The 22,331-nt window shown below is 40.2% G+C and overlaps 1 non-coding gene across 1 annotated transcript; it reads right to left on the reverse strand.

The window, feature by feature from the left end:
• Positions 1-21,644: 21,644 nt before the first annotated feature.
• LOC131222023 (small nucleolar RNA R71) lies at positions 21,645-21,751 on the reverse strand. The gene has a single exon (XR_009159737.1). It is a non-coding gene; the product is annotated as a small nucleolar RNA R71 (small nucleolar RNA).
• Positions 21,752-22,331: the final 580 nt, after the last annotated feature.

Genomic DNA, 22,331 nt, shown 5'->3' on the forward strand with positions numbered 1-22,331 from the left:
GACGGTGTATATATATATATATCATGGTGGCCCCACAGAACTTTGTCATGTCACTTCAGTAGCCAGTCTCATACTCAACCTGTCAGTAGCTAATCGCGTCCTAAAATCATCGTACTCAACCTGTCGGTAGCTAATCGCATCCTAAAATAATATGGCAAAATGGATGGATAGTGTGGATAAAACCCAGAGCCCCTGCTTGAAAGGCGAGGGTAGTGTACCCAATCTGCGTCCCATTTGATGATGAAAATTGAATCAGCTTGATTATATTGGGCCAGGTTTGTTGAGGGCGGGCCACCTGATGAACACATTAAATCACACTATTACTTGCAGAGGCTAAAGCCCACACAAGTGTATAGGGCAGCTCATGTATACGCTGAAATGATCTGTTGCCTACAAATAATCAATTAATGAAATGGAGACAACTTGGATGCGCACCCGTGCACAGTATAAACTCAGTAAAATGGATGGACGGCCTGGGTTAGACCCATACATCACGGTAGGCCCCACCAGAGTCCTGTCTAGACGGATAATCGTCCAGCGGGGGCAGGACGCAATCCGCTCGAAAGTGGGGACCATAATCCGTCCGGGCTTATGTGGGGTCGACCGTGATGTACGTGTATTATCAATTTGACCGTATGAGCCCAAAAATTAGACGGTTACATACTGTCTGTCCATTTTTCCAGAGCATTTGACGGTATGAGCCAAAAACATGAGGCAGTTCCAAAGTTCAAGTGGACAACACCACAGGAAGCAGCGGTGATTATGACAACCACCTTTAAAACCTTCCCAAGGGCCACTGATGTTTATTTACCATCCAACCTGTTCATTAGGTCACATAGACCTGGGTGAAGGGAAAACACAAATATCAGCTTGGTTCAAAACTTCTGTGGCTCCCAGAATGTTTCCAACGCTCGATGTTTAATCCACACTGTATGGTCCACTTGAACCTTGGAACTGCCTCATTTTTGAGCTTGCATACTAAAATGATATGGTAAAATGGATGGACGGCATGGATAAGATCTATACATCATGGTGGGCCCCACAGAGTCCTGCGTGGATGGATTATCGTCCAGGCTGGGCAGGACGCAATCGCTTCCAAACTCGGTGCACAAATCTCTTGCCTTTTAATCTATCCAGGCGTTATAAAATGTCAATTTTTGAAAACCCCAATTTGAAACTCATGTCTAGATTCCTGCCCACTATCAATGGATGGTGAAAGATACGTGAGCAGTATACAAAGACTCTCATTGGATGGCTATGGACTTTTGATATGAAAGGGTCAAGGCCATCTGCATTCCACATTGGTGCTTGATGTATCAACGGTCTTGATGATAGAATCACTGTCTCCATCCTGTCCATTCAAACGGAGGTCCCAATGAGGAACCAAATGGACGGCTAGGGTAAACGTAGTCAATTCTTTTTTCTGTCATTTGTTTCATAAACTTAAGCTCCGCTAATCAGTCAAGTGCATCTGCATAGAGGGCCCCACCTTATGGATAGTTTGTATCTCACACACGTGTGCCATATTAGCACATGTGATGGAATGTAGATAGCTGCCTTATAGGCCCATTTGGACCATCAGAATTTTAATGTCTGGAATGTGGATTAAGTGGTATGGAATTGCATTTGGTCCCATGCAAATTTCATCCTATATTTGGAATTGATGGGAATGATTGAATTAATTTAGCTATCACATCATCCCATCCCAACAAGAGATTGAGTAGAATTTCTAGTGGACTTCAAAATCCACTACATTTGCAGGGCCATAATGATGGACGTGTTTTATCCATGCTGTCCATCCATAAGTCCCCTTTACTTGCGTGTAAGTGACTAACATCAGTTATGAAATTTTATCCATTAATTACAAATCCATGATCTACAAAACAATGGTTTCACTTAATATAATGTCTTATTTTTTTTCTATAGGAAGAATTTGATCCCAAACGTTGGACGGTCAAAATTCCACAGGATTTTCAGTCATATAATCATCATGTAATAACGGTGTTAATTCCACCTAATGCAATTCAACACCACCTAATCCCGTATTCCAAATAGACCTTAAATAATCAAATTAATAATTAATAAAGAAAATTCACATAATCATCATGTAACCACTTTATATTTACCATTATTTTAACATTAGATTTCTAAAAAGATTTGTTAGTCTCACTTGTATCCCTTTATGAATGCTTCATTACATTAAGGGCATTAAGCATTAGTCTTTTAATTCTTTGTTTTTGCTTTTGAGCCCAAGAGCATACAACTGATGGGATCTCATGGTTGAAAGTACACTCGGAATCTTCTCGACAACCTGGTGCCTTATTTGAAATATGCCTTCCAATGATACCGCCTTGGGTGCCTAATCTGGCGTACCCCCTCTATCAATCAGAGTCTCATATCAGCCCCTCAGGAGGAGTTTGGATTGTAAGTTGCTTAAGATAAGTTACTTATTACACAACTTATCATAGTTTCTACTCATTGAGAAGATAAGTATGTTTGGCAAATAACATACTTATTAATTTCTCTTCTTTTTCATCTTTCTTGATGCCTCTCTTTAGCAACTTGTGAAAAGTAGAAAATCTAAAAAAAAATAACCGAAGTGATTAAGTACTTTTAAATAAAAAGTTACTTATAACTAATCATAAACCAAACTTACTTATCTGAAATAAGTCACTTATCTACTGCCGTAAGTAGAAAAAATAACTTATTTGGTGGTATCCAAATGGGCCTTTAGAGACTTATTTTAGAGATTGGACATTTTTTTTACTGTGATTAGTCTAGGATGTTTCAGAACCCACCAAAAAAAAAAAAAAACACGTAGGCTGTTGAATAAGTCCTGCACTTCTCTCATGCTACGGCTGCATTGCCCCTATTTTTCCTAGCATAATAATAACAGGCTTTTTGGCTGTAGATTATGGAATAGACTGCTCTAGTTAGCAGGAGGGTTGGACAAGAGTTAGGAGGAATTCTTTGTCTCTTCAGGAGATCTATGTCACTTTAGGTAATGTGGTGCGAATCCCAAGCTTTACCTTTGAACCGAGATTCTTTGTTAGCTTTAAGCATGATAGCTACGAGGTGGACTCCATTGCGTGCTTCAAGTGTGAGTTCTTAGGACATGATCAAATTGAGATTTTATGGCAGGGGGCTATCTATATTGCCCTTCTTGAATTGCCAAATGGGTTCGATTATCCATAACAAGGACACGTCCATTCGAAATGCAGATCAGAGCAACCATAGTTAAAGGATTCAAAGTATCTCTAATTCCTTTTCTCGACAACAAATGCTAATAATGTTTTTTATGAAAAAAAAAAATACCAATCTCAATGGGACTCGCATGGCTTGCAATTCTATGAGTAGAACATGGTCATAAGAACTAGGTGGGTTTTAAGGGTTTAGTTAGCTAGTTTCTCTTTATTCATTTTGCTCTTAAAAATTCAAAAGTAGTAGGTTTTTTTCAAAGATGATTTGTCTAACAAATATTCATGCAATTCACTACTCTCTTCAGCCACTTCTTGCTTTTCTTACCCACTTGCATTAATTTTGAAAATCTTACTTATTTAGGACAAGTGTTATTGTTTAGTAAATATCCCAACAATTATCCTCACCTACCTCTACTCTTCTTACTTCTACTCATTACATGCTTCCACTAATTAAAATTGTTTTTATTGACCAAGCCCATCTCATCGTCTAGTAAACATCCTAATAACTCTTTTATTTGTAGACTATATCTAAGCTTTTGTGAACGCCCACGAAAATTACCCTCAAGCTGCCCATTAGGTGTCTAGGTCGGACTATCTGATGATTGCATGAGTCAAACGATGGATACATGTGTGTGTGTGTGTGTGTGTGTGTGTGAGAGAGAGAGAGAGAGAGAGAGAGAGAGATAGATATATGATTAGAATTTACTCAGATTTCTAATGTGACAGGATTCAGATACCTGGTAAGTCATAGAGCATACGTTTTTCGTAAACCTAGAATATTATATGCTCAGTTGATACGGGCAATAGCATGTGAATGCACAGATCCGAAGTATGTCCAGATCCAATGAAAACCATAACTAAGACTTCCATACTCAAACCTCGTGAATGGGTTGAGAAGAGAGGTTAATGATTTTATGTACTTGGTTGATATGTGCAGTAGCGTATGAAGGCCCAAATCCAAAGTCTATCCAAATCTAGTAAAACACATAACTAAGACATCCATACCCGAACCTCGTGGAGGGATTGAAAGAGAGGTTAATAATTAAATTTATATTGTTCGTAACCCCTCATGCAATATGCTCGTATCCTCGGACATTGAGCCCTGATGGGTGTGCACTTGGTTTACAATAACCTGGTATGGTTTTGGGTTGAACACTACCTTTCACAAGATGAATAGAATGGCTCGACAGAGCACTGTTTTGGAGTCACCATTAGCTAAAATAAAGCTACAAAATTCACGGTTGGTTAAAATCTGTGAAATCATCATGAAATCGGGAAAATCGAAGAATTTCCTACTCAAGTGACTCTTTCATATGTCTACGCTATGGAATCCGGGTAAGGAACTAGGTTACGAAAAAGGAAAGAGGTTAGGCGCCGGCCTTTTACCGCCCATGTGAAACATGGTATCTACTTTGCCAGGTTGTATACTTCTAAAGGGGATTTAAAGAACTTCCAGTAAGATATTAAAATTTAGATATCTAAATTATAAAAGATAAACTGAAAATGACATGGTAATGGTAGAAAAAACATTTTTCGATATAAGTACGCAAAAGAAAAAGAACATCGAGTTTTCGGTTACTCCATTAAGTTATGTATTCTGATATAGAAGATCATGAAGAGAAATAATTATAGAACATGTTTTACGTGATGTCAGAGCAGAGCCTACTACCTTAAGTGTTCAAAGTAATTCGTTTGGAATATACAGACTGGAAAATGATAAATCAAGAATACGGGCTTAATTTTGTAAATAGAAATAAAAGAGCAGAGATCGAAAGACTAGAAGAGATCGAGAGAACAGAAGAGATAGTCTCTTTGTATGTGTCTTAGAGCTAGAACTAACTCTTAACTCTCTCCCATGCATAGCCCTTTCTTTGCTTTTGGATTGAGGCCTCCCCCCTCTCTTTTGACGTGGATCCCTTTAAATAGGCATTTGGAAATGGACACAAATGGGTGAATAGATAGGATTAAGCAGGTTTAGTTTTCCCAAGCTTGGGCTTTGGCATCAATGACAAGCTCATACAAACCAAAGCAGAATATAAATTTGTGTAAATCAGGGATTTGTCTAACACACTCTCCGAACCAAACGCACAACTAGCTTAAGGGGCACCGACTATGCTCAAAACCAGATAAGCTTCAGCCGCCTTTGAGCATGGCATAGCCAATAAGCTACTAGGCTATTGGTTTCCTGTGTTGGGTTTATACCCTAGATCAACCTGATCCATGTAGTGGTCTGTATGGCTTGTTTTTAACTGTGTTCTTCCTCAAAAATGGGGCCCACCAAAGTTTACAAGACCATGTGGTCATGTTTTGATTGTGGGGGTGTCTACAGCTTTATAAATAGGCCATGACAATGTCTTTAAACTTGATTCTCTCATGTGGCCATGGAAAGACTCTAAATTATATGAGTTTAATAATTAGAGATATTTAATTGAAATTGTTTTCTTTTCTATTCTTTTTTTTTTTCTTTTTCTTTTTTATCATATTTCTTTTGCATACTACTAATCAATAAATTTAAGATAAGATTACAATAATGACATTAATTTTTATTTTTTTCTCCCTCTCTTCATTTTCAAATTTTTATATGCTTATTTGTTGCAGGAGATGCAGATCAAATTATTTCAAACTCAATTAAAATATTTAAGGAAATTGAAGGTAGAAATATTTATTTTTTAAATTTTATTTGCAATATCATTTATAATTATTTTATACATTCTAATTTATTCATTTAATAACACATTATTATTAACATTATTATAGAACATCTCTTTATGTATCTCTCCTTAGAGAGGTATCGCACTCAAAAGTTTAGACCTATTAACATTTATTGACTTATGGGTTTAAACTAGTAAATTGAACGAGCAACTACATGTTAAAGCAGATATCCCGTATAAAATGTTGCTTTTAGAATTACTTATACAAAAGGGTTCATTATCAAAGTAGACCTAAGGTCAACCCTAACTAGGTAATTAAGCAGCCTTTTAAAATCTTTTTTTAGACTTTTGAGAGCTTTTAGAAAAAGCCATGGACGAAAATGCCCATGTATATAAAAAATGAATAAAAAATTCCTTCAATATCCTCTTCTCCTTCTTATTTAGAAAGTAAAAAGATAATGAAAATAAAAATATTAAATAAATAAAACAACTTACCTTCTTCCTTTTCTTCTTCTATCTTTTTTTTAAATGATAAATAAATCAAAAAAATAACTAATAAACTAAAAAAACATTCTTAATCTTCTTAAATAAAAAGGTGAAAATAAAAATATAATGAAAATAAAAATATCAAATAAATAGCACAGCTTACCTTCTTCTTTATGTTTTTCTTCTTTTGCTTCTTCATCATCCTTCTAAAAAAATGGATAATTAAATTTAAAAAATTAACTAATAAACAAAAAAAATATTCTTAATCTTCTTAAATAAAAAATAGAATGAAAATAAAATTATCAAATAAATAAAACAATGTACCTTATTCTTCTCGTTCTTTTTCCTCTTTTTTTTTTCCTTAAATAAAAAAAATGACAAGTAAATCTAAAAATTAATTACTAAATAGAAGAAATATTCATAATCTTATTAAATAAAAATGAGAATGAAAATTTGAAATTCTGTGCTTGTGGCATAATGGGATTACTAGGGGTGTACATTGAGTTGAACCGAGTCGAGCTGGCCTCAACTCGGCCACTAGCTGACCTCAGCCCGAACTCGGCTCAGCTCGGGCCAGTTCGAGCCGAGTTTGAGCCAAGATCGAGCCGAGTTCGCCATTGCAGCATTTTCACAAACACCTGGATTGTACCTTCAAAACCTCACTGTATTTGAGACAACAACAATGGTTTTATAGGTATTTTATCAAACACCTTCTAAGCAATGTAAAAATCAAGAAAAAAAAGGGTGTTGGTTTCATATACATACCTTCCTTGCCACCAGCCACACTTCTTTGAGTCATTTCATTAAACACTTGGTGAGCAACATCAATATTAAAGTAACCAAGTCACCGAACTGGTTCAATCTAAGTTCGATTCGAGTTGGGTTCAGTTCGAGTCGAACCGAGCTGGGGCCAGCTTGAACTCATTATCGAGCTCAAAAAATCAGCTCGACTCAGCTCGAACTTAGCTTCGAACCGAGTCGAATCGAGCTTTTTCAAGTCGAGTCGAGCGAGCTAACCGAGCTAGCTCGGTTCGTGTACACCTCTAGGGATTACCACGGACGTGCTCTGTGGAAGTTTGGCAGAGCTACAGAATGAAGGCTATGTCCTAGGGGGGTGATTAGGACCTATTTAAATATGTGCATTTTAAAAGCTTAATTGCTTAAGTTAAACTAATTTTCAATTAAACTAAGTAAGACAATATAACTCTAAGGCTTCCATGCTGATAGAGGGTCCAATCACATAGACTACGAATGATTTACAAATAAGCAACTAGTCTATATTAAGATAGTATATATGCATGTGTGGGATGTGCTAACTATCAATCACTAAGTATTCATCTAATCATGCATATATAATTTAAACATTGAAACTCACAAGTATAATTAAACAAGTGCACAAATGACAATCCCAAATCCAATTATATATAGTGGTTCGGCTACTTGCTTACTCCACTTTCGGCGGACACACTCAACCCATGAGTGTACCAGATTTCATTATCAAAGGTTTTAAATCAGGCTCACCTCTAACCTTTACAGTCTTACACAAGAACCCAAAGATTTATGTCTTATGTAAGAGCTAATGCCCTACACAAGAACCTGGTGATTTAGGCTCTACTCCTGAGTCAAGTTCTTACACAAGAACCCAATGGTTTAGGCCCTACACAAGAGCGAAGGTCCTACATAAGAACCTTGAGATTTAAGGCCTACACAAAGGCCAAGGTCATACACAAGAACCTAGTTCGAGTTTGAGTTTACAAACTCTTACTCTCAATCATATACAAAGAACGAGAGTAAACTTGGACTCTTAAAATGACAACTTACTTGTCGGATTGAGCCCCTTTTGTAGAGCCTTCTTGGGTTGCTTGATCTCCGCTTTACCGTGCTTCAATCAGCTCCCCGATTCTCCCCCATCATGATGCCACTGTTTTGCCAAGGCTTCAGCTCTAAGATTTATCACCTTACATGTGATGCTCCTCCGAGGTGACCAAGCTGATGGGAGGTTGGTTGAATCTCCTAAAACTAGTAGGAAGTAGTTTTTCCTAAGTGATTCACCTAGATGGGTCTCCTAGATGATTTGGACAATGGTATCCCAATATTGCTCAAGTCCAATCTCTAAAAAATGGAACGGTTCAAGCACATCTTCAATGTAGAGGTTGGAATCCTCATATGAGTGTGAATCTCAAGGAAGAGTGCTTAAAACTCCATGGAATAGAGGCTAGGGATGAGGGATATGACTATGGAATTACCTTACCTTCCATTGCTCTAAAAATCCATGAAAATACCTAAAAATTGAATGCCCTTTATAAAAAGTTTTAGCTCCAACGGTAAAAAAATGGACAAAAAACTGCTCTGTCGATGTCATCAAACAATCCAGGCAATATATGATTATTTGTTGCTGGACATATCTGGACCAATTTCGATGTCATCAAAATTTCCTTCGATGTTATCGAACTTAACCTTCGATGTCATCGAATGTGTCCTCGAAGCCATCAAGAAAGTCAAAAAAATAATCTAATTTCTTACTGGACAATTCAGACTCTCAATCAATGTCATCAAAACTTAAATTTCGATGCCATCGAGAAAGTCAAGGGAAAATTTCAATTTTCTGTTGGACAATTCTGACTCTTAATCGATGTTATCTAGCAGGCCTTCGATGTCTTGAAGGTTGTTTGATGACAGCTCGATGCCATCGAACATCAATCGAAAGCTACTGTTTTGGGCAATCTTTTACAAAGCAGTTCTGAACCCCTTCTATCATTATTTATCATGTTTTTCTTACTCTCCTAAGGTTAAGGGATGATCAGTTAGGTATTCCTATTAGGTCAAGATCATCTAGAGGTATATGAGTTATTTTGGGTCAAAGGTTAGGATCACCAAGGCACCTGTTTTACATGTTCTTTGCTTCTTGATGCTCCACCTTCGCTTGCTTCTTTAGTCTTCACTTTCCAAAGGTTCAACTGACTACATGACACAACAACTCACCCTTTTAGTGTACTAGTTTTTTTGAAAAAAAATCACAAATAAATTTTAAAATTAATTGATAAACAAAAAAAATCTTAATCTTCTTAAATAAAAAATTAGAATGAAATTTAAGGGAAAATGTACTAACAACAACCCCTGTGGTTTCCTAACAATGAATAACGACCTCGCAATGTACCAACAATAAACAATGAACATACCAACAATGACTCTTGCAATTGTAGACACCCCACACAAGATAACAACTTAACAAGGCATGGATTATCCTTAAAAATTGAACTTGAACCTCGCACCCTACCTAAAACCGCAACATTTCCCCAAACCTGATCCAAACCCTGGCCAAACCTGGGCTATCCCATTACCTCAAACCCCAACTTAATTCAAGACCATCATCTAAGCCAAAGCATACCCAAACCTTCACGTACAATCAATCCATTTTTTAAGCCACTTTCGAGTCACAATCGAACCAGTTTCGAGCCATTTTTGAGCAAAATATCTAAGATGAGCTTTGGGCCACTCTCAGGGCCCAAAAAAAGGCCATCGGCCAAATTGCGGGGGCAACAGTATCAAAGCTGTAATCAGATTACTACCGCTCCCTCTCGAAAAGTGTGCGCGAAGCCAGCTGGCTAAATTTCAGACCAGAACAGTTAGAGGCGGTAATCCGATTACCGCCCTACCTCGATAGATGTACCCCTCTGAGCTATAACTATTGCTCTCTTCTAAAGTCAACTCTCTTCATCAGTTTGACCCTGAGATTCACCCTATTTACCATCCTACCATGCCCATGAACCTATAAGGAAGTGTCATGTGGCATTACCCTTTCCTCCACCAATCACAAGCCGCCGCATCATCATTTACCCTCCAAATCCTTAGAATTACCAAAAGACCATCCCAAAAGGCTATAAATACCCCACTTCTCTCCTCATTTTAAAAACAACCCATTACCAAGAAGAGCCACCAAGAAACCAAGAGTGAAGTGAGTAAGAGTAAGAGGGTGTGCTTGAGTTCTCAAGCTCCCATCTTTTTAAAACCTTCTAGCATCCTCCAGTCATCTCTTAGCCTCCCATTCCTACTTAAGTCAATCATTCCCAACCACGGTGCACCTAAACATCTAAGTCATTTCAAGTGCAAGCCAAAGATCATGCAATCATTACTAGCATTCATATTTCATCAATCGCATCATTACTTCCCTTCTCAACCCCCCCGCTTCTCTAAATTGTCGTTGAATGTATGCTCTATGACTTGCTAGAATTCGGAAAATGCCTTTTAAAACCTCACGCTAGTTACATACTGTTTCGAAAAATGCCCACACATGGTTAATTTAAGTGAGGCCAAAATACAAAAGAAAAGGACTAAACCAAAATAAAAGATAAGAGGCACAAGGATTTATATGGTTCGACAATATGCCAATCCATGGGGTAGCAATAGAGTTTTCTTCACTGGAACCAAGAGAAACAAAAATAAAACTCTAACCTCTCTCTCTCTCACCCATACAATGAATTTCATACCAAGGAATAACCCAGAAGATAAATTAATGGAATAGGCCACTAGGGTTGTACACAGCTCGCTTGACTCGACTCTAGTTAGCTTGGATTGACTTGGCTTGAAGAGCTAACTCGGGGTGGGTCAAGCTCTTTTTTAAAAACTCAATTTGAAAACGAGACAAGTTCGAGCATGGGGTGCAGATTAACTCGACTAGACTATTATATATATATATATATATATATATATATATATATATATATATATATATATATATATATAAAAAAAAAAAAAAAAAACCCTACTCGACCTTATCTTTCCCCTACCCAACCCACCACAACCTGCCGGCCACCAGCTTGCGCTCGCCCGAGCAGAGCTCTTTGCATCTCTCTCTCTCTCTCTCATTCTCCTCTCCTTGATCCTCCTCACTCACTCGACCACTTGCCCACGCCCAACCCGACTACTCTTAGCCCACTCGGCCACCGTATATGTGTATCATTGTATGATTAATGAATAATTTTTTAAATTTATATATATATATGTATATGATTTCAAATTTATTGAATTTTTATTTTTGATTTCAGTTGGGTCCTGGGTCGGGTTGGGCGCTGGGTTGGGTTGGGTTGGGTGCTACGTTGAGTCGGGTGCGGGTTTGGGTTGGGTAGGGCACTGGGTTGAGTCGGGTGTAGGTTTGGGTTAGGTTGGGCGTTGGGTTAAGTTGGGTGCGGGTTTGAGGCTGATGTGGGTCGGGTCGGGCACTGGGTTAAGTAGGGTGTGGGTTTGGGTCGGGTTGTGTCACACCCCAAACCCGGAGATCGGACTCACAGGAATCCCGATCGCCGAATTTGGTGCCGATAGCCTCCGTAGTACCCCATTCTCTGCTCCCAACACTCATACGCCAGATTCCGATCTTGGGATCCTGCAAGGAGGATTTTCCAACGTACATTTATCTCGTAAGAAGCATAACCACAAGTTTATCCAAATCACAAAGGCATCATCATCATCACATGTAACGTGTCGGAAAAATTCTTACAAAGACCCGAGTACCACCTTAAGCAGAAATCGTTAAGGATCGAATCATGTAGAAATTAGACGAAAATTAATTAAGTACTAAACTGAATTAATCGACGAATTTTCTCGAATCACTTTCTATACGATCTGCAAGACCCAAAACCATTAGAATCGCTGACTCTACATTACCCAAAAACCTACGATCAATCTCAAAATCCAGTTACTCTCGGGAGTATTTTAAAACTCCGTATCGGACCTGGACCATGCGTCAAAAGTCCAATTAATGCGAAACTATATGGTTATGACCGCCTTACTGGGCTTGACAACCATCTCGGAAATCAAGTCCAAATAGTATCCAGAAACGCACAACTTGAGCCCGGAGCGAAGTGTGTGAGAAACGTGAATATCTTTAGAAAATAAACTTAAACTTAAGTGAATTGGGTCGTTCACTTGCAGGCCAAATTTAAGGTTTCAGACCGTCAGATTCTGACCCAACTACACCCTCGGATCAGAAAAATTTTCCTACACATGTTAGTGCACTTGTGGCCCTGATCGAGAGACGTCGACTGTTAACTGAAACAGGTCCACCGCGGTCGATCCATAAATCCGATCAGACCGAAATATTAACTTGGTGTAGATCCATTGTTAGGAAACTTTCTCCGAACCGTATGCAGAAAATGGCCCCCCAGATGAGCTCCATTGGCCCGAATCAGCCACTCTTTGGCTATAACCTAAGTATATCATGTCCCTAGGGCCATTGACATCAGTTCTGGGCCTATATAAGGGCCTTAACCCACCCCTCTCATTCCATACGATTTTTCAAAACCCTAAGAGAGAGAAGAGAGAAAAGATAAGGAGAAAGTGAGGAGAAGTGAGAGAGAGTGATAGAGAGTTGTTGGGATTCATTCCCACCGCTCCACATGCCGAATCATCCTACCTGTATCGCTATACTGACGATTTCGACTCCGTTCTCAGGTAAGAAATCCTAACCCTAATCTGTTTTAGGTATCCAAATAGATAGATCGGTGAAATAGCTAACCTATTTCATGCTATAGGTTGTCGTTGTGTCGTAGACAAAGGCATAGTGTTCGAACTGAGTTCGATACGAGTTTACCAATGAAAGGTGCAGACTATAAATGTTTAGGTTATGCTTTTCAAGGCTTTCAATGTCGATTAATGATTTATGATTGACTTGATTGCTATCACATATGCTTAGATGCGATGTTTTCCGCGTATTGCATATATATATGAACTATGTTGAAATTAATGCATTCCATGTGTTTGTTGAAATGTTTGTATGAATACGGAATTATGATTTGCAGTTGTCATGATTGTTGTTTGAGAATACATGATTGTCGTACGTGTGGTAACTCCTTTGTGAAAGGATTTGCTATAATATACGTTATAACCAATTTATTACATGTATGTGATATGTGTAGTCTAAGTGTTTGATAAAATGCCTGAATGAGAAAATGCTTGTTGAAATATATTTAACGATGGCGTTGAGATAGGGTTCTCAATTACCTTATTTATAGTTACAGTTTCTTTCATGTAACCTATATCGCTAGTACGTGTTTTATGATTGAAATGCATTTGTATGATAGCATGTACATTATATGTTTGTTAAAATGCTCAAATGAGGTTTATATTTGGATTGGTTGTCACATACTGTCTTTGACTATCACATGTGAATGCTGTTGCTTTGGAGTGTGATTGGGGCTACGATGTAGTCTAGGCAATCGGTAATGGTTTACGATCGGTGGCCGAACTGTTTTAACCACGACGGATACGTTCGATGAATCCGAGTCGTACGGTAATTATCGGCAGTGGTTAGGCTACGAGGAGTGTGTATGCACTCCATGTCGATTAATTCAACGTACGCTCATACCAGTTGAGTTTGTCAAGTAACCCGATTGACCTAACGTATGTTCACCATGTATGGACGCTACTGTTTGAATCTAAGGTACCACTTACCAGCGTAAAGCCCGTTTAACCTTGGTACCACGATCTGCTAAGACTCATGAGTAAGGCATGGTGGTATGGACACCGTGGTCGAGTTGTCTGCCTACGCTGGGGTGACGAGCCTCCCCGTAGTGTTTAGTGAGCAAACCAAACTCGTGAGCTGAATACGATGGTATGAGACACTATATTCGAGCTGTCGGCCTATGATCAGGTGACGAGCCTCTTGTAGTGACCTCAAGTATACATAGGACTACGCTAAGGTGACGAGTCTTTCCGTAGTGACTTCGAGTATAAACTAGGCCTGCGCTAAGGTGACGAGCCTCTCCGTAGTGACCAGGAACTGTCATCGTATGCGACTAACTAGGATTGACGACCCTAGATGGATCATTGTTTGGGTCAATGATATAAAGGGAGGTACCTTAACTTCCTAAACCTACTGTATGAATAGGTCTAATTAAGAACTTGGCTAATCACCCACATGCACCGCATTGCATGTGCCTTTGGCGTTGGAGTTGAGCATAGCGGGAGTCTTGCATGCGTGACCGTGAGATGATGTCGCAAAGGGAGTGCAGGCGAGGGCATACATCATTAATACATACCATCCTTGCATTAACGAGAGTACTTAGGAATGCTTGTTGTATTGCTTTATCATTACTGCTTGACTGAATTGATAACATGTTAACCTTTGCCTTATAGCTCTATTGAGTTGATCACTCACTCCCACTCTGGGACGGTATTTTAAAACACTAACTAGACTCTGTTGTAGTTTCAGGTGATGTCGAGGCTTACGAGGTGAAGCCTGACTTCTATGACGACGAGGAAGAGTTCTCCTAACTGCAACTCTCTGATGGGTCTATGTAGACCTGGAGTTGCACCACCGGGGCTATAGGGATATGGATTAGATGGCATTACACTTTATTATTTTATAAATTTTAGAATTATATATGTAATTACTTAACCTGGTGACATTCATACTTTGAGGACTTACAACCACTTATATGCTTTATATACTTATCACAGTCTTCCGCTTGCGTAATTAAACTGTCTCTGAAGTATGATATGTTGATTTGGTACAATCCCACTCATGTTTAATGCACTAATACGGATAGCATTTAATTATCATTATCTATGTTGCATAAGTGATGGGTTGGAACTCGGGAGTTGAACTTCTGCTCGACCCCCGATTTTCAGGGCGTTACATCATATATCCACTAATATAATCATTTGAATACAATGCTAAAAAGGAAATACATATATCGAAAATCAAAGCTCCAGAGGTCCGCTGCATGCTCCAAGCTCAACGATGCTGCAACCTAACGCCACCTAAGCAATATCAGAGTAATCAGAGTTGAAAATACTGACAAGCCCATAAATAATGCAATATCAGAAATACTGATAAGTTCATAAATAATATAATATCAAAGTAACGCAAAAACATGCTGATAAGCCCATAAATACCATCAGCCTTATGCAGGCTATGCGATGCAAAAATATAACAAACCAATATCATATACCGAGGGAGCAATGCAGATCAGCTATGCAATGCGGAGACAAAGTAAGCCAAATGTTATGTGCTGAGGATGCAATGCAATATGCGATGCGAATGAAATGACTGAGCTGGAGTGTGAAGTCAGGACGATAGTACGTAGTATCGCAGGCTATGGGGTCTATCACAAAGGACTTCTATCCAAACCAGTTTTCTACTTAAATTTGGATAGTTAGACTCAATGTGGTAAACTCCTGATCTCAGATTAGTCGCGCGCCCAACCGAAATCCTGGCCATGCGAAGGTATATAACAATTAGTTGTGCACTACCAGCCCGAGTGGATAGTGAGTGGATGAATGAATGGGTATGCAACTCCTACTCAAAAAGTCCATATATCAGTACGGTTCCTCTCTGGAAAATCACCGGGGTCTATTACACTCTAAACCAGATTGTCGCCCCATCACGCGTAACAAGACGAGTAGAAGAGACCTCACTATCCGCCTGCCAATATCGGGCCCGGCTCATCGATAGCGGACCCATTCCTCGAGCTGGTCAAACTCAACCTAGCTTTGCCCCCTCCTCTCGAGTAGGTAAGGCCGTACCCCCTTCCAATGGACCACGACACAATGGGAGACACGGCCTAACAGTATACAGCCCCCATGCGCTCATGCATCCACTCGGTTTAGACGTTGGAGCAACCTCTGGAACCAAGAGGGTTTAGGGACTTTCACCTAAGGATATCTATAACACCCATGTAGAATAGATTTCTGGTGTCCTATCTGGCCATCCACAATATGCCTGTGGAGGCTACAGCCCTGATGTCGCTAGGGCGTACGGTAATCATAATCACACAATGCGAGATGCATGAGTCACACAATCCAATCATGCATCAATCCTGCGCATACCGTACGCTCATGTGAAGCAACTCCGCCTATCAGGGAGTCCTATGAACAACCTGTCCTACGACATATGCAATGGCCAACCATATCTCATAACAAACATGCAGATGATGTGTATGGGCATGTATCATGATGTTATGCTGTCACATACTCATAATCGGTATCAATAACTGACATCAACAATCGGCCTCAACAATGTGGACATTTAACCAACATTACCCCTAAGGAATGACCCACATAGAGCCTAACATATAGTGGACTTATGGCCTTACATAAGGGCCTAATATACCACACCATGGGCTTTACTCAAGAGCTTAATACACATCACGATGGGCCTCTCACATGGGCCTAATATGCATCACAATAGGCTCCATCGCCTGACCCTCAAATGCACGATAATGAGCCTCATTACATACGCCTTATATACATCACATTGGGCCTTAAACATGGGCTGAATACACACAACAATGGGCCTTAAATATGGGCCGCATATACATCACATTAGGCCTTGACAATCGGCCTGGATACTCGGAATCGGCCTCAGCAATCGAAATCGGCCTCGACAATTAGAATCGGCCTATACAATCGGAATCGGTGTCGACAATCAGAATCGGCCTCAACAATCGGCCTCGACAATCAGAATCAGCCTCGACAATCAGAATAAGCCTTGAGCCTCGACAATCGAAATCGGAATCTGCCTTGACAATCTGACTCGGTCTTAACAAAAAAAATCAGAATCGGCCTCGACAATTTGACTCGGCCTCGACAATTAAAATCGAAATCGGCCTATACAATCAGAATCGGCCTAGATAATCGGAATCGGCCTCGACAAATCAGAATCGGCTTATACAATCGGCCTCGACAATCAGAATCGGCCTCGACAATCTGACTTGGCCTCGACAATCGGCCTCAACAATCGTAAGCGGAATTGGCCTCGACAATCGGAATCGAAATCGGCCTTAACAATCGGAATCGAAATCAAAGTCGATAAATCAGAATCGGCTCATACAATCGGCCTCGATAATCAGAATCGGCCTCGGTAAATCGGAATCGGCCTATACAATCAGCCTAAGGGAAGGTCACAAAGAGGACATTTAATGATCATCACCTATTAATATGGACATTTAACTATCATTGCTCCCAAGCAGTGGCCCATATAGAGTCAAACATAAAGTGGGCCCATGGTCTCACACAAAGGCCCAATATACATCGCAATGAGCCTCATACAAGGGCTACATACACATCACTATGGGCCGCATCACATGGTCCTAATACACGTCACTGTGGGCTACATCACATGGTCCTCGAATACATCACAATGGGCCTCATATACACAACAGGTGGGCCCTGCTCATGGGCCTCAAATCATAACATGTGGGCCCTACACATGGGTCTTATATGCATCAAATGGGCCACGTATTTGGGCCTAATACATATCACAATGGGCCTTGCCCATAGGCCACAAATACAAGCAGGTGGGCCCCATCATATGGGCCTTAAATATAAGGCAGGTGGGCCCTATCACATGGGTCTCAAAATACAAAACAGGTGGGCCCCATACAAGGGCCAAAAATACATCATGATGGGCCCCATAGATGGGCCGCACCAATGGGCCTTAAATGGGCTTGGACTACACCAAAAATCATTTCCCTAGTTGTAGGTATAACACGTGTATCACTGTACACTATCATTTCATGGGGTACACGGCCCATTAATGATGATCAACACTATCCAAACATTGTTCAGGTAAATCAACACCCTCCAAACATTCCCATGTAAATCAACACCATCCAAACATTGGACAACACGTCCAAACGTTGGACAGCATCGTCCAACATAATCTGGACAGTGTGGATGAAATAATACATCATGGTGGTGTCCACGTGGTGGCCCACTAGAGATTTGAGTCTGCCTATACCTAAAACGAGCTTGCTAATGGATGGACGGTTTGGATAGAACACATCCACACGTGGGACCCGTAGAACTTGCTGACATTAATAGGCGGCGGGTCCCACCATCTGGACAACCTGGATTGTTGAGGGTCGAATATTGCATATCAGACCCCAGTTATTGCCAGGATTTACAAACATAGTATTGTTTAACGGCCTGATTTAATCATGTTTGTGATGCAGGGCGTATTCACGAGCACGGACTGGAAAGGATGCTAAAAGCATGGATTTAAAGCTCAGGCATCACCAAGGCAATGGACGGGACCCCATGGGACCATGAACGAGGATTTACACGTCAGAGATCAGAGAAATTCCAGTCACTCACTTCAAACAGGCCTGAAAGACATCCACAATGCAGGATCATGGGGTTCCCACCATCTGATTGGCTCCAAACTTTATATGAGGCCTGATGATCATGAATTAACCGTACGCATCAAAAATCAGCCATTGGATCACTGTGGAAGTGGCTCAACGGATAGAGTAGCCCCATAAACCTCAAGTGGGGCCCACCTAATCTCTGGATGCGCTTCAGTTTTGGACTCAACATCTTAAATTAAATGGGGAAGAAGATGGCCGGAGAGGATTGTACAGATTCATCATGAGTGGACCCCATTGACATCGCCAGTGCACAGTGTGTAAGTGCACTCGATGTGCACCGAATCAAGCCGATTGGGTCAACGCCGCTGACCCGATCCTTCTCGCATACGGAGAACAGCGGGCGGACGCTGTTCGTCCGTTTTCGTGTAGTGGGCCCCATCAATCACAGGTTTCGACAATCAGAGCCGTCCATATGCTCTGCGAGGTGACCAACACCGTCGCCTAGCTTTCCTTTTTGGCCCATGCACACACACAGAGGCAGATTTCATGTAAACGCAGGAATGGACGGTGGGAATAAAGATCGCATGGGCCACACTGAATCTAACATAAAACCAGCCGAATCTTACTGGTTTTTCGACGCGAATCGAATGGTCGGCGTGGATTTCCCAAAACAAAAGCTATGTGGGCCCCACCATCAGCCAGCGTAAGTGCGTAACGCACTCTGTTTCGCAACCGGACGCCGTCCGATTTTTACGGTGAGTTGTGCGCTCGTGGGGGCGATCGGACGGCTGATCTGAGCCGTTCATCATGTAGGTCTGCCAAAAATCTCCCAGAGGACATTATCCTTTTGGAAGGAAAGCAAAGAAGAAGAAGAGTGGAAGGCTCCGAATTTGACTGCCTTGCGTAAATAAATCTTCCGCAGCCTACTCCTTCTCGGACTCAACCTCTCCACTCCCCTACGCACCAGCCTATAAGGGAGAAAGGGAGAGAACGGGGGAGGAGATCAGCATGAGGAGAGGAAAACGGAGAGAGAAAGGGAAATAGAAGGAAGGAGCCGTGGAGCACGCAGGTGGCACGCGAGCTGAGCTTGGTTGGAGGGAGATCTGAAGGCTGGCACGTGAGCTGAGCTTGGTTGGAAGGACGGTAGCTTGAAGCTGGAACGAAAGAGAAAGAGAAGTTTCTTTCTCTTAACTTTAAGCTTTTTGCTGTATTTTTTTTCTTCTTTTCCTCTTGTTTATTTGTTTATTTTAGCCCCTTTCATGTGTGGCTAAACCCCTTAGCTAGGGCTAAGAGGTGAAGCCTGTAGCGAGATGGGAGATTCTATTCTATGCTTTTAATGTAAATTCATGGACTGAATTTGGTTTTTAGTGATTATGGAAGGAATGTCTTTAGTCTTTAATGGTCTGTTGTGACTGAAATTACAATGGGTCTGCAATGGCTTTGAATATTTCCTTTTCCCCTTTTTTATGTTTATGAAGTCAGGAAGCCCTGTTGTTCATCATTGTTCCATGGGCATGGTAGGATGACAGTACCCTTCCTGACCTTCATAACATGTTGATTGGTTGGTAATTAGTTTAATTCTTTTGTTAACTTTGTCTCCTGGGCATGGTTTGATGATGGAATCCATTCTAATTCATATACCTTTCATCTCTTTAAAATTACATCAGAAGAAGTTCAGTCTAATTTTCATGATTTTTGAAGCAGGCATAAGATCTCCCTGATCTCTACAAGTGGATCCTCTGAATCCCTAGTTTCCTTCCTCTGAATTCCTTAAAGTTTTAGATAATTATTCCACAATTATTCCTTAAATCATAATTGGTTTAGATTTCATCTTAGCCTAGTTCTAGATCTGGTTATTTTCAGATAAACGTACAGGTTTCAGTCCCTGTGGATTCGACCTCGGTCTTACCGAGTTTATTACTACATCACAACCCTGCACTTGGGGTGTGAACAAGTTTTTGGCGCCGTTGCCGGGGACCGACGGTTGCGATTCTCTAAAATTAATTAGGTTTAGGATTAGTTTAATAACTTTAGTTTTGGGTTTTTAATTGATTTCTAGAACTAACTTATTTCCATGTTTTGTAGGATCCTGACATAAGTTCCTAAATTGGTAATTCCTTCCTAATTTCTCTACTTTTTCCACTTTTAAAGTTAGGGTTTAAATTTTTCTAATTCTAGTATTTTCCTATTTGTAGGAAATAGTTTATTTTTAGAAATCTTCCTCTTTTGTTTTTAGAAACTTGGTTAGTTATTCCCCTTTTTAGAAATTAACTTTCTATTTTTATTTTTAGTTACTTTCTAATTGTAGAATTTTAGTTTAGAAACTAACCTTCCTATTTTGTAAGCCTATAAGTTAGAAATTTCTAATTCGGTAAGTTCTTTTTCTCTACTTCCTATTTTTCAGTTCTCTTTTAGTAATTTACTTTCTAGTTTAGGACTTTCTTAATTTATTTTAGAAGTTTCCACTTTCTTTTAGAAATCAGTTTACTGCTACCTTTCTTTTAAAGGATTGTTCCTCTCCTTTTTAGAATCTAACTTATTTTGTTTTATTTTGCAGGTCCTTAACTTAGGGGCTTCAATTTGGTAATTTCTTTCCAACTCTCTCTCTCCTTCTTTCTAGATTTTCTTTTCGTTCGAATTTGATTGAGGGCTGCGAGTGTTTCATGCCCAAGTGGGCCCGTGACAACACTCGACGTCTCTTGATTGAAGGAGGATTGATTGAGGGGTTGACTATCCATCGCAAGACTAGACACCACTCGAAATCCCCTGAGTTAATTGAAGTTATGGCTGAAGACCAACCTCCTCTACTTCCACCCAGGGTGGAGGATACCCAAGATGAGAATGAGGTGCAACAGGCACCCCCGCCTCGTACTTTACGAGATTATCTACAACCGGCGGGAGTGAGTATGCCCTCATGTATGATTTTTCCTGAAAACACAGGACAAATGGACATCAAGCCAGGAGTTATCCAACTCCTTCCCAAATTCCATGGACTTGAATCAGAGAGTCCATATTTACATTTGAAAGAGTTCGATGAGATTATAGCTACATTATGTTTTCCTAATGTATCTGAGGATACAATTGGGCTGAAACTCTTTCCTTTTTCCTTAAAAGAGAAAGCTAAGACGTGGTTACATTCACTGCGTCCTAGATCCATTGGCACATGGAACGACATGCAGAGGGAATTCATAAAAAAATTCTGCCCACATCATAAAACGATTACCCTCAGAAAAACAATCATGAACTTTGCCCAAAAGGAAGATGAAACATTCTTCCAATGTTGGGAAAGGTTCAAAGATTTGGTCAGTTCATGCCCACAACACGGATTTGAAACGTGGCGCATTACAAATTTTTTCTACGATGGACTGACATCTTCCATGCGCCAAATGGTCGAGACAATGTGTAATGGAGAGTTCATTAATAAAGATGTCGACGAGGTATGGGACTACCTCGACAGTCTGGCTGAAAAAACACAATCTTGGGACTATTACCCAAAATTAAACACCACGTCTAGGCCGACTCAATTAAAGGAGAAAGGTGGATTATATCTCTTGAAAGAAGAGGATGATCTCAAGTGTAAAGTGACTACGCTCATAAGGAAAGTTGAGGCCATGGAAGGAAAGAAGGATAAGATTAATGAAATTGTTTGCGGCATCTGTGATTGCAACATTCATACAACTGAAAATTGTCCTACAATACCCGCCTTTCGAGGAGTGTTAAATGAATAGGCTAATGCCGTAAACAACTATCAAAGACCTTTTACTGGACCTAACTCCAATACATACAATCCTGGCTGGAAAAATCATCCAAACTTTAGTTGGAGGAATGGACAAACGGCTACTCCTCCAGGTTTCTTCAATCAAAATCCAAATCAAGTGAAACCTCAAGAGGAACCAGTTCAAAATTCC

The sequence above is a fragment of the Magnolia sinica genome, chromosome 1 (assembly GCF_029962835.1).
Source record: "Magnolia sinica isolate HGM2019 chromosome 1, MsV1, whole genome shotgun sequence".
Lineage (NCBI taxonomy): Eukaryota > Viridiplantae > Streptophyta > Magnoliopsida > Magnoliales > Magnoliaceae > Magnolia > Magnolia sinica.